This window comes from Eubalaena glacialis, chromosome 12 (assembly GCF_028564815.1).
Source record: "Eubalaena glacialis isolate mEubGla1 chromosome 12, mEubGla1.1.hap2.+ XY, whole genome shotgun sequence".
In the NCBI taxonomy this organism is placed as follows: Eukaryota; Metazoa; Chordata; class Mammalia; order Artiodactyla; family Balaenidae; genus Eubalaena; species Eubalaena glacialis.
Window position 1 is genome coordinate 68,285,281 of NC_083727.1, and position 15,985 is coordinate 68,301,265.

Consider the following 15,985-nt stretch of genomic DNA (forward strand, 5'->3'; position numbering starts at 1 on the left):
TGCTTCTGTCATCACATGGCCTTTCCTGTCACTTACTCTCCTGCTTTCCTCTTAAGGACACTTATGATAATACTGGCCAACTGGATAATCCAGGATACTCTCCCCATTTCAAAATCCTAATCACATCTGCAAAGTTTCTTTTCGGGGGCGGGGGGGAGGCGCACCACGTGACTTGCGGGATCCCAGTTCCCCAACCAGGGATTGAACCCATGCCCCCTGCAGTGGAAGCACAGAGTCCTAACCACTGGACCTCCAAGGAATTCCCTCCAAAGTTTCTTTTGCCATGTAAAGCAACATATTCATAGGTTCCTGGGATTAGAACATGGACATATTGGGGAATCCATTATTTGGCCTAACACACTGAGGTTGATGTTTAAATTGTAATTAATTTTATTTAATTTAAAGTTAGGGGACTTCCCTGGTGGTCCAGCAGTTAAGACTCCACGCTCCCAACGCAGGGGGCCTGGGTTTGATCCCTGGTCAGGGAACTAGATCCCACATGCTGCAACTAAGAGTCCGCCACAACTAAAAAGATCCCACATGCCGCAACTAAGACCCAAAAAAAAAAGATGATTAAAAAAAAATTTTAAGTTAAAGAGGGAATTCCCTCTTTAACTTTATTACAATTTAATTACAATTACAATTGTGGTTATTACAATTTAATAACACATAACTAGCTCTAAATGCTATTGGGCCCTTGTAAAAAGGTATCTGAATACTTTCCTAAGGTGACAAGCTCCTAGACATCAATATCTTATTTTCTACAACTGCAAAGCAGTTTGGGTTAAACATTTGATGGGCAAACACAAGGAGGTCGGGATAGAGAGCAAGAACTGCCACAAAAAGTAGGGGTACCAGATCAGATTTATAGACTCCTCTGCTGCCCCTCAGTGCTTGAAAATTAGGATATGTTTGTACTAAAAAACAAATCAACAGTCAGCAGTAAGATGCTAAAGTTAATAAAGTAAACACATTCCTGTAAGTCCAAGCTCACCAAGTCCAAAACCAAAAAAGATCACCTTTCTATCAACATTTGTCACCTCCTGACATTGCTACTTCTTTAAGTAGCATCCCTACAGATGCTACCCTACAACGCTTCTCCCATGTTTCCTCATTCTTGCTATCGAAATTTGTTTCAGACCCCCCACTGTAGCTATCTAGTTATCTCCCCTCTCCAAACACATGTTACACACAACAGTTGGGTTAGTTCTTCCAAAGCAATCCTGCTCATCTCACTTCCTGCTCAAAAACTTTGTATTACTTCCCAATGTCTACTGAATAAAGTCAAGAAAGGCACCTACGTTTCTAGCCCTATCACTCACTATCCCAAGGTTTCCAAAACCCCAAGGTTCAGTGAAACTGGGTTTGTGTTCGTAAACACACTTCCTGACACCATCTCCCCACATCTATCTAAGAGTCCACAAGCAAGCCTGGGTTTGAATACCCAGAGGTTAGAATGTGAGAATTGAGATTTTAGAAAAGTCCAGTGATATAATTACGATACTTGGGCTTCATCCACTATGGAATGAGGGAACTACTGAAGGCTTTTAAAGCAGAGAAATATCATGATCAAATCTGCTTTTCAGACATTCAACTCTAGCAAGAAGAGTATAGAAAATATTAGTGGCAAGGGAGATAGAAAATGCTATTAAAACATGCAGGAGAAGGGTTTCCCTGGTGCGGCAGTAGTTGAGAATCCGCCTGCCAATGCAGGGGACATGGGTTCGAGCCCTGGTCCGGGAAGATCCCACATGCCACGGAGCAACTAAGCCTGTGTGCCACAACTACTGAGCCTGTGCTCTAGAGTCCGCGAGCCACAACTACTGAAGCCCCTGCGCCTAGAGCCTGTGCTCCACAACGAGAGAAGCCACCGCAATGAGAAGCCCACGCATGGCAACTAAGAGCAGCCCCCGCTTGCCGCAACTAGAGAAAGCCCGCGCGTAGCAACGAAGACCCAACACAGCCAAAAAAAAGTGCAGGAGACAATGAGGGATGATTAAGTTATTAGTAGTGGAAATAAAGACTAGGAGCAGACCTGAAAGATTTCTGTAGCAGAATCAAAAAGATTTAAGGGAAAGGGTATTCAAATATCCAATCTTGCCCATTTCAAAACCACAGCCTGAGCTGTCTTTTCAAAATGAAAATCTGATGTTTCCTCCTCTGCTTAAAACCCTTCAGTGCTTCCAGCTGATCTTAGGTTAAAAAACAAATTTTGTCACAATTCTTCTTACCAAGCCCTGAGTGACCCGGCCTCTCACCACTCCTCTAGGGTTAGTCTGCGGCATTCTCCCCCATTCTCTGCTCTGATCATATTGGCCTTCCTTCAGCTCCTAGAACACACTGTTTGTCCCTCCCACCACAGCGCCTCTGCAGGGAGTGTTCTTTCCTCACTGTTCTCCTTCACTCAACTCATCTGTGTGTCATACTATGGCTTAAGTAATGTTTGAGCCTTCCCTGGCTACCCTTTCTCTCCACTAGGTCAGGTCCTCTGTTAAATATTCTTATACCACTTTGTCCTTTCTCTACATGGCCTCTTTTCAGTTTATGATGACATTTTTTGTGGGATTCCTAGAGAAATATCCACCTCACCCGCTAGGCTATAAGCTCCACCAAGAACAGGCATGGCTCTGTTCTGTTCACCATTGTATCCCCAGCTCTCAGCACAGAGCCTGACAGGTTGGTAGGTAATAAAAAAATATTTGCTAAATTAATCAAAATCCCAATTTGTTACAGACAACTCTGCAGTTCCTAGCTTTAATAACAGGGTAGTCATGCTGTTAACTGAAATGGAGAACCAAAGAAGCCATGTTGAATTATCTGTCGAACATCCAGCAGAAAATGTCTAAATAGACAGTTGGAAAATGGAGTATATAGCACAGAAGACAAGACATAATTGCTACTATTTGCAACAGCCAAGACATGGAAACAACCTAAAAGTCCATCGAGAGATGAATGGATAAAAAAGATGTGGTACATATATACAATGGAATACTACTCAGCCCATAAAAAAGAATGAAATATTGCCATCTGCAGCAACATGGATGGACCTAGAGATTGTCATACTGAGTGAAGTCAGAAAGAGAAAGCCAAATACCATATGCTAGCACTTACATGTGGAATCTAAAATATGATGCAAATGAACTTATTTACGAAACAGAAACAGACTCACAGACATAGAAAACATATTTATGGTTATCAAAGGGGAAAGGGGGTGGGGAAGGGATAAATTAGGAGTTTGGGATTAGCAGATACACACTACTATATATAAAATAAACAACAAGGTCCTATAGCACAGGGAACTATATTCGATATCCTAGAATGAAGCATAATGGAAAATAATATGAAAAAGAATATATATATACATATACATAAATATATAACTAAATCACTGCTGTACACCAGAAACTAGCACAACATGATAAATCAATTATACTTCATCAATTAAAAAAAAAAGACATAATTGCTGTAGCCGAGATTACTCTTGAAATTATAAAGGCCAGTGATTCTCTTGAAAAGGAAAAGAGGAAGGAGAGGAGGAAAACTTATGTATCAGAATCTCTTGCAAAGAACGATTTTTCACACTTGCTCTCACCTTTCCCCAAATGAGGCTCTCAATATACAAAGAGAGTTGCTTGTGATAGGAGAGTTGCACCTAAGTGAAGAGGCAAAATTTTCAAAGTTGAGAACCAAGAAAAGAGTTGCAAGCTCACTCATAATCTTTTGAGGAACAATCCCAATGGATTCAGATGTGAAGTCGAAGCAGATGAGAGAAGGATCACCTAGACTTTTGTGAGAGGACAATGTCTTTAAGAGACAGTCTGAAGGAAGTTTCCTTTAAGAAAAAAATCAAGGGAATGAAATAAACATTTGTAGTGAAAAACAAAAACGTGTAGAGAAAGAGTCAGGGGAGAGGGAGAGGGTATTTTTAGGCTCATGGGAAACACTTACTCCAATACAGCAAGACCCCTAAAAAGATGTAAGGGGAAAAGCATAACAAACGCCACATATACTGTACACTATGTGCCAGACACTGGCCTAAATGCTCTAAATACATTATCAATTTACTTTAAATACTCCCAAAAGTCCTATGGGGTACAGACTATTCTTTTTCCCAATTTACAGATGAGGAAACAGATAAGAGAAACTTGCCCCAAGGTCAAACAGCTGGTAAAAGGCAAATCTGGGCTTAGATCCCAGCTGTCTCTAAAGCCATATGACAAAATCAAGAATATTCATTAGAGAGAAGAGTATAACAAATTTTTTAACGGGCGATCTCTTGTAAAATGGCAAGAAACGCCAGGAGATAACTGGAGTATGGGGATTCTGGCCCTGAAGGCCTCTGTCCGCCTCCTATCAAAGGAGCCCTGAGTGAGATGGGGGAGGGGTCCTGAAGAGAGGCAAGGTTTGGAACTGGAGCTGTGGAGAACGGGAAAGACCAGAGAAGAATCAGAATCAATGCCAACTTGATGCCTGAAGCGCAAATCCTGAGATTCTACGAATTACACATTCACATCCGATTTAGGGCCTACTATGTGTTAGGCATGGCTCTCTTCGCTGTGGAGATTAAGATAAACAACTTCTCTGGGCGTAACATGAGCGGAAACAACCAACATCAATGATCACCAGACACAGGAAAAACCCGTTCCTCCAGAGAATCCCATCCGAAAGATTTAATTTAAGAGTACATTTCAAGGGAAGATTGGTTTTGGGGGGGAGGGGCAGGAAGAGCAATCGAAAGGACACTTCCTACCTGCACTCACCCTCGCCCCCGCCCCCGCCCGAATACTCTCGAGGGACCACAGAGGGATTGGGGGTGAAAGCCCAGAAACTGCATCCGAGGGCGGCGGGAACGCGGCTTCCTGGGAGCCCCGGACATCAGACGCGCCATCCCCCCGCCACAGACTCCGCCGCTGCCTTTAACTCCCTGGCTCCCCGGACGCCGCCGGCCTCCGCTCAGAGTACTACCGCGCAGGGCAACCTCTTCCCCAGCAGCCCCGCGCAGTCCAGAACCCCACAGCAACTTACCCGCCCCGCCTGGCCCAAGGCAGCCTGGGGTCCTTTCCGAACACCGAGGTCTCTCTGGCGTCTCCACCAATGCCAGCGCGCTATCAGCACGTGGAGGCGGGATTGAGCGCCCGTGGCCAATCAGATCAGACGCAAAGCACGTCCCCGGCGCACATTCCTAGTTCCCGCCTTTGGGAGGGATTAAAAAAAACACGGTTGGCGCCAAACTCCCGTAGTCTTCTAGGGGCTTCAGGGAAAGGGGCGGGTTCTGAGCTGGCGGGGAAGGAGGGGCGCGGCTCCGCTACCGTAGGGGCAGGACCTTGGCCGAGGTAGGGGCGGTGTCTGGGAGAAGCTCTTTAATGAAAGGGAAAGTAACATCTGAGAAGGCCCTGTCATTTATTTAGTTCTTTTTTTAAAAAATAAATTTATTTATTTATTTTTGGCAGTTTTGGGTCTTCGCTGCTGCACGCGGGCTTTTCTCTAGTTGCGGCGAGCGGGGGCTACTCTTCGTTGTGGTGCGCGGGCTTCTCACTGCGGTGGCTTCTCTTGTTGTGGAGCACGGGCTCTAGGCGCGTGGGCTTCAGTAGTTGTGGCACACGGGCTCAGTAGTTGTGGTTCCCGGGCTCTAGAGCGCAGGCTCAGTAGTTGTGGCGCACGAGCTTAGTTGCTCCGCGGCATGTGGGATCTTCCCGGACCAAAGCTTGAACCCGTGTCCCCTGTGTTGGCAGGCGGATTTGCAACCACTGTGCCACCAGGGAAGCCCTATTTAGTTCTTTATTCTATTAATTCGATTGATTGTTAACCGCGTGCTAGACAGGTGCTGGGTGCTGGCTCGATGACGATGAGTAAGCACTGTTGTTCCCTCAGACACTACTGAATGATAAGCAATTTACCTCAGGGAGTTTGGAGCTTCGAGGAGGGGATACCAGGCCAGTGAGGTGGGAGGGAGAGGAGTACTTTTTAGACGTAGACTACCGGCGTCGTCTCTTAGAACCTGCAGGAATCTGAGGTGCCTGTAGGGTCTAGCCTCCGGAGGCTGGGCCTGCGCCATTGATTGGTGGGGAAATAAAGCCAACTTCCAATGCTACCTCAACGAGGGATTTGATCTTGATCCCTAGTCCTTTCCTCCTGTTTTGTCCACTTTAACAACTTGCAACTGTCATAACAATTTATTGCATATTTTTAAAGTTTTCAAAAAGGCCCCATTTGGGAGAATATGTTCTCTGGAAGAATACTGGTTTCCTAGATTCTCCCCCAGCCACCTACCTTCGCTTCTGAAGAGAAGTTAGTCAGCCAGCATTCCAGGTAGTGGAAAGGGAAAGAGCAGAGGGTGTGCAATCACAAAGCATTCGGTGTTGCTGGAGCATAAAGAGCGAGGTGAAGCTGGAGAGGGAGGACGGGGTGAGACTTTGAAGCTGCCATAAGAGCTCGTCTTAGGGCGGGGATGGGGAGCGCCACTGAAGGATTTTAAGCTTGGGGTGCTGGTGATCTGATTTGCATTAGTAAGATCTGTTGGCCTTGAGAAGCAGGATTTTGAGATGCTGTTGCAGTGATCCAGGCTAGAGAAGATGAGGACCTGAGGGAGATGGTAGGTAGGCTAGGGGGCTGATTTTAGAATATGTAGGAGATGAAAGTGACAAAACTTAGCAATTGGTTGCATACTGGTTTTCACCATGAGTGCTTAATGATAGCAAAACTTAGCAATTGGTTGAATACTGGTTTTCACCATGAGTGCTTAATGATAGCATTCATAAAAAAAATATTTATTGGGGCTTCCCTGGTGGCGCAGTGGTTGAGAATCTGCCTGACAATGCAGGGGACGCGGGTTCGAGCCCTGGTCTGGGAAGATCCCACGTGCCGCGGAGCAGCTGGGCCCGTGAGCCACAATTACTGAGCCTGCGCGTCTGGAGCCTGTGCTCCGCAACAAGAGAGGCCGCGATAGTGAGAGGCCCGCGCACAGCGATGAAGAGTGGCCCCCGCTTGCCACAACTAGAGAAAGCCCTTGCACAGAAACGAAGACCCAACACAGCCATAAATAAATAAATAAAATTAAAAGTATGTGTCACATTAAAAAAAAAATTTATTGAGAAAATAGCATATTTGCCTCAAAAATAACTAAAGATTTCCAGCAAAATTATCTTCCAGAAAAGAATGACCTTATAATTTAAGCCCTTACAAAGTCTCTCATTTTTACTGGTACTCTCTTAAATGGGGGAGGGGGGGAAGATGGGTATAAAAATATTTGCTTGGAAAGACCTCATTGCCAATTTGGCATACTTACAGAAGCCAACTGAAGGAATCAGTATTTTTCTTAAGGAAACAAAGTAGTAATTTTGCTTTATGGACTCTGAACTCACAATTGCAAATGTTGCTAACGTAAAAGCAATTTCTGAAGAAGATCTTCATGTAATCTATGAGATATAGTGTTAAGGGGAAAAAAGTACAATGAAAGAATGAGAAAAAGAATATACATATGTTTGCTTGTTTTTGCATAACGATACATTAGAACCTCATAAAAAGGGTACCGTATGGTATCTTGAAGCCACCACTTAAGTATTTTTACATGGAAATATGCATGGCTTTTCTTGCTTTTTTAAATTACAGCTTTATTTAGATATAATTCACATACCATATATTTTACCTATTTAAAGTGTTGAGTTTGCCTTTTTATAACCTTTTACTTTTGAACTATGGAAGTGTTTCATATATTAAAAGATTGAATTAAATCAGAAAGAAAAAATGCAGAAATGGAAAATAAATCTAAATAAATTAAACTGTGTAAACAAGAGAAATATAACCACATAGACAAAATCATTATTTTTTTAACATCTTTATTAGAGTATAATTGCTTTACAACGGTGTGTTAGTTTCTGCTTCATAACAAAGTGAATCAGCTATACATATACATATATCCCCATATCTCTTCCCTCTTGCGTCTCCCTCCCTCCCACCCTCCCTATCCCACCCCTCTAGGTGGTCACAAAGCACTGAGCTGATCTCCCTGTGCTATGCGGCTGCTTCCCACTAGCTATCTATTTTACATTTGGTAGTGTATATATGTCCATGCCACTCTCTCACTTCGTCCCAGCTTCCCCTTCCCCCTCCCTGTGTCCTCAAGTCCATTCTCTAGTAGGTCTGTGTCTTTATTCCCATCCTGCCCCTAGATTCCTCATGACCATTTTTTTTTTTTTAGATTCCATATATATGTGTTAGCATACGGTATTTGTTTTTCTCTTTCTGACTTACTTCACTCTGTATGACAGACTCTAGGTCCATCCACATCACTACAAATAACTTAATTTCATTTCTTTTTATGGCTGAGTAATATTCCATTGTATATATGTGCCACATCTTCTTTATCCATTCATCTGTCGATGGACACTTAGGTTGCTTCCATGTCCTGGCTATTGTAAATAGAGGTGCAATGAACATTGTGGTACATGACTCTTTTTGAATTATGGTTTTCTCAGGGTATATGCCCAGTAGCGGGATTGCTGGGTTGTATGGTAGTTCTATTTTTAGTTTTTTAAGGAACCTCCATACTGTTCTCCATAGTCGCTGTATCAATTTACATTCCCACCAACAGTGCAAGAGGGTTCCCTTTTCTCCACACCCTCGCCAGCATTTATTGTTTGTAGATTTTTTGATGATGGCCATTCTGACCGGTGTGAGGTGATACCTCATTGTAGCGAAATCATTATTTTAAGTGACATTTGAACACAGCGCTCTGACTGTACATCATGAGTGGGATATATTCTAAGGACTAAAAGAACAGCAAAGAAATCTTATACCTCACGCAGCAGTTTTATTGTTAGTGTTAACATTGTAATTTTAAAACTATTTTATGTATATTGTAGGATAAAGAAATATGTAACATGTTAATATTTTTAGGAATTAAGATATTTAGTGAAAGAGAAAAGAGATCCAAGCATGAAATCAAAAAAAAATTAGGGGTGAAATCCTATACTATTTTGTGTGAATTGGAAATGTCAGCATGAACTCATGATTTTTTAAAATACATATCCCTTATTTCTGTTCCTTAAAGGGTCTGGAAGCAATGATACCCTGTAGCAATATGTCATTAACACACCTGAGACCCAGATCAGGATTTCTAAATACTATTTTCCACTGGAAGGGAGATCTGCTGAGAATCCTCATCGCCTGAACAGGTTAGCTCCTAAGGGCAGAGAGCAGGATGAAGAAGGAGGGGGAGTCTATCAAAAGGAACAAGTGCAAGATACTCAGTAACCTGAATATGGGTAAGTGGCTAGGCTTAACATTTCCAGTGATAGTATTTTTTACAGTTTTTAAAAATTCTCTTACTCAAATAATTCAGATGAAAGTGCTTTGGAAATTTGTTAGAAATATCAAAAAGTGCATCTAGTTGTGGTAAATAAAGAAGCCTGCAAATTATTTGCTACTCCTCCATTGAGAAGTGGAGTCTAATTTCCAGCCCCTTCAATCTGGGCTGGCTTTAGTGACTTGCCTGACCATAGGATTCAAGGACAGTGATGTTCTAGGACTTCTGAGATCTTGCAGTTTCTATCCAGGCTTCTTCTTGGAGATCTCTCTATCTCTCTTCTCAACCCCAAGTTGCCATGTAAGCATTCCAGCTTACAGTTCCAGCTGAGCCCAGCCTTCCAGCCATCCCTGCCAAGACACAAGACATGTGAGTGAACCCATCGTGAACCCTCCAGACCAGGCCATCTACTAACTCAATACCACTGAATGCCCTCAATCAACATCTCATGGAAGAGAAGAATTGCCATCTGAGCCCTGCCCAAATTCCTGAACCCCCCAACTGTGAAATATTATTAATGGTTGATGTTTTTAAGTCACTATGTTTTAAGGTAATAATTTGTTACAAAGTTTTAGATTACTGGAACAGTAATGGTAATGACAGAACAAAATAATGCAGTTTTATTAAAATTGTTACATGAAATATGAGAATGGAAGGCCAAAGGAGGACTGTTTTTTTTTTTAGAAATTCATCTCAAGTAGTCATCACTTCACTACTCTTTTCATTCTTTTTCTTTTTTAATTAATTAATTTATTTTTGGCTGCGTTGGGTCTTTGTTGCTGTGCACAGGCTTTCTCTAGTTGCAGCGAAGGGGCTACTCTTCGTTGTGGTGTGCAGCTTCTCGTCTCAGTGGCTTCTCTTGTTGCAGAGCACAGGCTCTAGGCACGTGGGCTTCAGCAGTTGTGGCTCGTGGGCTCTAGAGCGCAGGCTCAGTAGTTGTGGCGCACGGGCTTAGTTGCTCCACGGCATGTGGAATCTTCCCGGACCAGGGCTCGAACCCGTGTCCCCTGCATTGGCAGGCAGATTCTTAAGCACTGAGCCACCAGGGAAGGCCCAAAGGAGGACTTTAATGTTTGAGGAACTTAAATTAATAATCACTCCCATTTATAGAGTATAGTAATTAAATTCCCTTCAATATTTTAAACTCCATTTATAAATGTAATGCATTTGATCTGTTTTTTAAACACTTCATACTTGTAGGACAAACACAAAATCCCTGACAAGTAAAACATTCCTTAGTGTTACCGAGTCTAAGCTCATACTGCTCACCACACGACAGGCCAATAATTGAGAGACGAGTTGTTGGGACAAGGAATAACAACTTTATTCGGAAAGCCAGCAGACCGAGAAGACGGTGGGCTCGTGCCCCAAAGAACCATCTTGCCTGAGTTAGAATTCAGGCTCCTTTTATACTAGAAGGGGAGGGAGTAAAGTCAAACATCTCCTGGTTCCCATCAGCCTCAGGAGGTAATGTGTTAATTTCTTCCTCCCTGCAGTCATTCACAGGTGGGCCTGGTCAGGATGTTTCCTGTGATCTAAACGAAGGTATTCTAGCTTAATGCTCATTACCTGGGAAACAGGGTTCCCAGAGATGGGCCATTATGTATAATTTAAGCTTATAGGTAACATCCCTTTAGTGATTAACTTGTAATAGAATACAAAAGGTTCTTCCTTATTACATCAGTACCTAAACATGTAGTGAATCCTCAAGTTCTCTCAAACATTCTAATACTTTTAACAACATTGGTCAACTTCTCTGACTTTTCAACTTAATATCAAAGGTCTATGAATATGGTGAACTTATCTGCATTTCAAAGTAATATATCCACCTAGAACAGGAAAAAAAAAAGAAAAAGATCTAATCCAGGGAAACTTGGAACACAGTACTTTGACTATATATCTTTAGTTTAAAACAAAAAAGCAAAGAAACAAACAAAAAACAAATTAAAAAAACCTGCAAACAAATTGTAATCTCCATTTAGTAAGTTTGCTGTTTACAGTGGTATGAAGGTAGCAATTCTGAAATTATACTGTGTATATTGTAAAGCTGAGAAATGAAGAAATATATTGATTATTGTGGGAGCCAGAGTTCTCACTATGGGAAAAGGATGATACAAATATGGAAAGGAGGAAGATAAGGAGGGATCCTGTGTTTTGGGATTGGATTAGAGATATCAGTATGAACTTATGATTTGAATATATATGTCTATATACATGTGTATATTATATATATTCATATTTACTATCTCTCTTCTCTGAAAGGGCCTAGAAGAAGTGACACACCATAACAATGAGCACTCATACCATACAGATCTTGGTCTCTAAATACTATTCCTCAATAAAAGGAACTCTTTAGAGATATGGATGATCCAGGAGTGGAGCAAGAGGGAAAAAAGATGATCCTGAAATACCTTGCTGTACCAGAAAGTAAAGAAGTGTTCACAGTGTGATGGGGGATATGTGCAAGAGCAACTGCTTATGGGTGAGCCTGGATAATGGAACACTCTGAAATTGTTTGCAAAAAATTATGAATTGGTACATTTTTCTGGGGAAAAAGTCCCTAGCTTTCAATAGGCTACTGAAATTGGCCATTGGGCATTACCTTCCTTATTGATGATTTAATTCTAAAGAAATGGCTCCCAGGTCCTTGAGGAAAAATTCCTGATTTGTGAAACTGGCAAGAAGCTTATTTTAAAAGACTTACATATATTTAAAAAGGAGAGTGAAAGAAATTCTGAAAGAAAAGGGAGGGGTGGGACTTCCCTGGCGGTCCAGTGGTTAAGACTCTGCACTTCCACTGCAGGAGGCATGGGTTTGATCCCTGGTCGGGGAACTAAGATCCCACAAGCTGCCCCGAAGCCAAAAAAAAAAAAAAAACCGAAAAGGGAGGGGTGAATGGGGGAGAGGAGGAGTTTCTTCCCTTATTTTTCAACAGGGAGAATAATCCTCTTAATTTGCATTTGTTCCTACACAGTTTATAAGTAGATAGGGAAATCAGATAGTGTATCAGTTTCTAAACAAATATATTTATTTTATAATTCACATAAGTGATTTAATTAAGTAAATTGCTCCTGGTTTTCTCAGTCACCTAAATACCTGGAAGGATTGAATATTTATTAAATGCCTATTATATGTGTGACAAAGTAAGTTGAGATACAAAGATGAATAAGGCAGATCCTGTGTTCCAGGAGTTTTTATTCACCCTGGGAGATAGACACAGAATCAGAACTTTTAGAGAAAAACCAAGACCTAGGAAGGTTAAGTCATTTAACCCAGGTCACAGCGAGTTAATGGAAAAAAGTGCAACCTTAATGACTCAGGTCTTTAGATGCTGGTTCAGCACTCTCTGAACTTCACATAATACTTCTAATGATATCCTAATGGGGTGCCAGTAATTTTTTTTTTAACTTTTTAAAAAATTTATTTATTTTATTTATTTTTTATTTTTGGCTGCATTGGGTCTTTTTTGCTGCATGCAGGCTTTCTCTAGTTGTGGCGAGCGGGGGCTACTCTCTGTTGCAGTGCGTGGGCTTCTCACTGCGGTGGCTTCTCTCGTTGCGGAACACGGGCTCTAGGCATGTGAGCTTCAGCAGTTGTGGCTTGCGGGCTCTAGAGTGCAGGCTCAGTAACTGTGGCACACAGGCTTAGTTGCTCCGCGGCATGTGGGATCTTCCCAGACCAGGGATCGAACCCGTGTCCCCTGCATTGGAAGGTGGATTCTTAACCATTGTGCCACCGGGGAAGTCCCGGTAGTTATTTTTTGATGGTAATAACTAGAGGTTAAGGAAGAGGGCCTGGGAGAAATGAGAACTCTTACACCAGATGTTTCCTGAATTCTGAATCCCACAAAGTTTTAGCTTTTATTTGCATTTTCTATATTCATTTTTTAAAAAAAAACTTTTATACTGTAAAACAAAAAAAAGATATAGATTAAAGAATCTTACTCATTAAATTCATTGTAACTACCACCCTGGTCATGGAATAGAACTTAGACACTTCTTTCTAAGCCCTGTCCCAATCATAGCCCCTCTCCTCCTCCCAAAAAGTAATTACTACCCTGACTTTCAGAGTAAAAACTTTCTTGCATTTTGTCATGGTTTTATTAACCAAGTGCGTAAACACTATAATTTAGTTTTTCCTGTGTTTTAAAAATTTGATGTCTTATAAGTCTCAGTCTTAGTCATTTCAGCTGCTATAACAAAATACCATAGACTGGATGGCTTAAACACCAAACATAAATTTCTCACAGTTCTGGAGGCTGGGAGGTCTGAATTCAAGGTGCCAGCAGCTTCAGTGTCTGGTGAGCGCCTTCTTCCTAGTTTGCAGACAGCTGCCTTCTTGCTGTATCCTCCCACAGCAGAGAGCCAGGGCTCTGGTTTCTTCCTCTTCTTGTAAGGGCACTAATCCCATCATGAGGGCTCCACCCTCATGACCTCATCTAAATGTAATTACCTCCCAAAGGCCCCACCTCCAAATACCATTATTTGGGGAATTTGCGCTTCAACATATGAATTCTGGGGAACAGAAGTATCTTGTTCACAGCAGTCTCTTATAATTGACAGTTTCCCCCTCCCATACCTTTCTTTTTCTTTATCTTTCTATATATATTTTTCTCTTTTTAGTATTTATTTATTTGGCTGCGCCAGGTCTTAATTGCAGCACGCAGGATCTTCGTTTCCGCGTTCGGGATCTTCCTTGTGGCATGCAGGATCGTTAGTTGCGGCATGCAAAATCTTAGTTGCAGCATTTGGGGTCTAGTTCCCAGACCAGGGATTGAAACTGGGCCCCCTGCATTGGCAGCGCGGAGTCTTAGCCACTGGACCACCAGGGAAGTCCTCCTTTCTTTTTCTTTAAATTGATCTCTTAAAAAACTTGATTTTTTGACCTGCAGAATCTCCCAACAGTCTTGAGTTTTTCTGATTACATATTCATGGTTCAGTTTAGCATATTCTTCTGTCCTCTTTATTTTTTGCAAATTGGCAGCTGGATCTAGAGATTTGATCCTTTTGACAAGACCATAGGTGGCATTATGTTCTTTCATCAGGAGCCACCTAAAGTCTCGGTTTTTTTGCTCCTTTTGTGATGTCAGCAACCATTTATCAATTGATAAATTGGATGTTGCAAAATGGTGATATTCTAATTCTGTCTTATATTAACTGGAATTTTTTTTTATAGTAATCTTTCATTTATTTATATATTTATATTTTTTTATATTTATTTTTGGCTGTGTTGGGTCTTCGTTTCTGTGCGAGGGCTTTCTCTAGTTGCGGCAAGCAGGGGCCACTCTTCATCGCGGTGCGCGGGCCTCTTCACTATCGCGGCCTCTCTTGTTGCGGAGCACAGGCTCCAGACGCGCAGGCTCAGTAGTTGTGGCTCACGGGCCTAGTTGCTCCGCGGTATGTGGGATCTTCCCAGACCAGGGCTCGAACCCGTGTCCCCTGCATTAGCAGGCAGACTCTCAACCAGTGCGCCACCAGGGAAGCCCTTAACTGGAATATTTTAATGAAGAGACACTTATCATCTATTTGGTTACCCAGTAGGACAAGGTACAATTCATATATGAAAAGCAAGATAAAATTTTGACCTTTTCCTTTTACTTACCAGCTTTTAAGATTGATTTCTTGTTCTCCAAAGGTAACCAATTTTTAAAAATATTATGTATTCATGGATTTAGACATATACAACAGGTTTCAACTCATTGCAGTTGTTAGCCTTATTGAAGCTCATATTGTACTATCTTTGGTCAGTGGGAGCCTCTTCAAGTTGGTATTGTAAGGGAGGGAAAGAAATCTTTTTCCTCTACCCATTTTGGGTTCACCAGCTTGGGCCCCGTAAATTAGACTAACAAAATACATTAACAAGAGAAAGACAGACATTTATTAACATGTGCATTGTGCATACACATGGCAGCATTCACAGATGAGTAACTCAAAGGGATAGTTAGAAGTTGGGCTTACCTAGCATCTTTTTTTTTTTAATATAAATTAATTAGTTTATTTATTTTTGGCTGCACTGTGTCTTTGTTGCTGCATGCGGGCTTTTCTCTAGTTGCATCGAGCGGGGGCTACCCTTCGTTGCGGTGTGCAGGCTTCTCATTGCAGTGGCTTCTCTTGTTGCGAAGCACGGGCTCTAGGTGCACAGGCTCAGTAGTTGTGGCGTGCAGGCTTCAGTAGTTGTGGCATGCGGGCTCTAGAGCGCAGGCTCAGTAGTTGTGGTGCACAGGCTTAGTTGTTCCGCGGCATGTGGAATCTTCCCAGACCAGGGCTTGAACCCGTGTCCCCTGCATTGGCAGGCGGATTCTTAACCACTGTGCCACCAGGGAAGTCCATTACATGGCATCTTAAAAAAAGAACAATAAATTTTTTTTAGAGAAGTGACAAGACAAAGGAAAGAACTTTGAGCTTCTAAGAGTGGCAAATTGTAAGAAGGCAAAAATATGGGGAAATTAGTGGTAAATAAGGGCTAGGTTGTTTTTTTTTTAATTTTTATTGGAGTATAGTTGCTTTACAATGTTGTGTTAGTTTCTGCTGTACAGCAAAGTCAATCAGCTACACATATACATATACCCCCTTTTTTTGGATTTCCTTCCCATTTAGGTCACCACAGAACATTGAGTAGAGGTCCCTGTGCTATTCAGTAGGTTCTCATTAGTTATCTATTTTATACATAGTAGTGTATATA

General features: G+C 42.0%; 1 protein-coding gene across 1 annotated transcript in view; it reads right to left on the bottom strand.

Moving 5' to 3' along the window:
- Positions 1–5,063, bottom strand: part of CASP8AP2 (caspase 8 associated protein 2) — a 39,342-nt gene extending 34,279 nt beyond the window's left edge. Inside the window, exon 1 of the mRNA XM_061206943.1 lies at positions 5,026–5,063. The gene's annotated coding sequence lies outside the window, so the exon portion shown is untranslated. The remainder of the gene's footprint in view (positions 1–5,025) is intronic.
- Between the last annotated feature and the right edge of the window lie 10,922 nt (positions 5,064–15,985).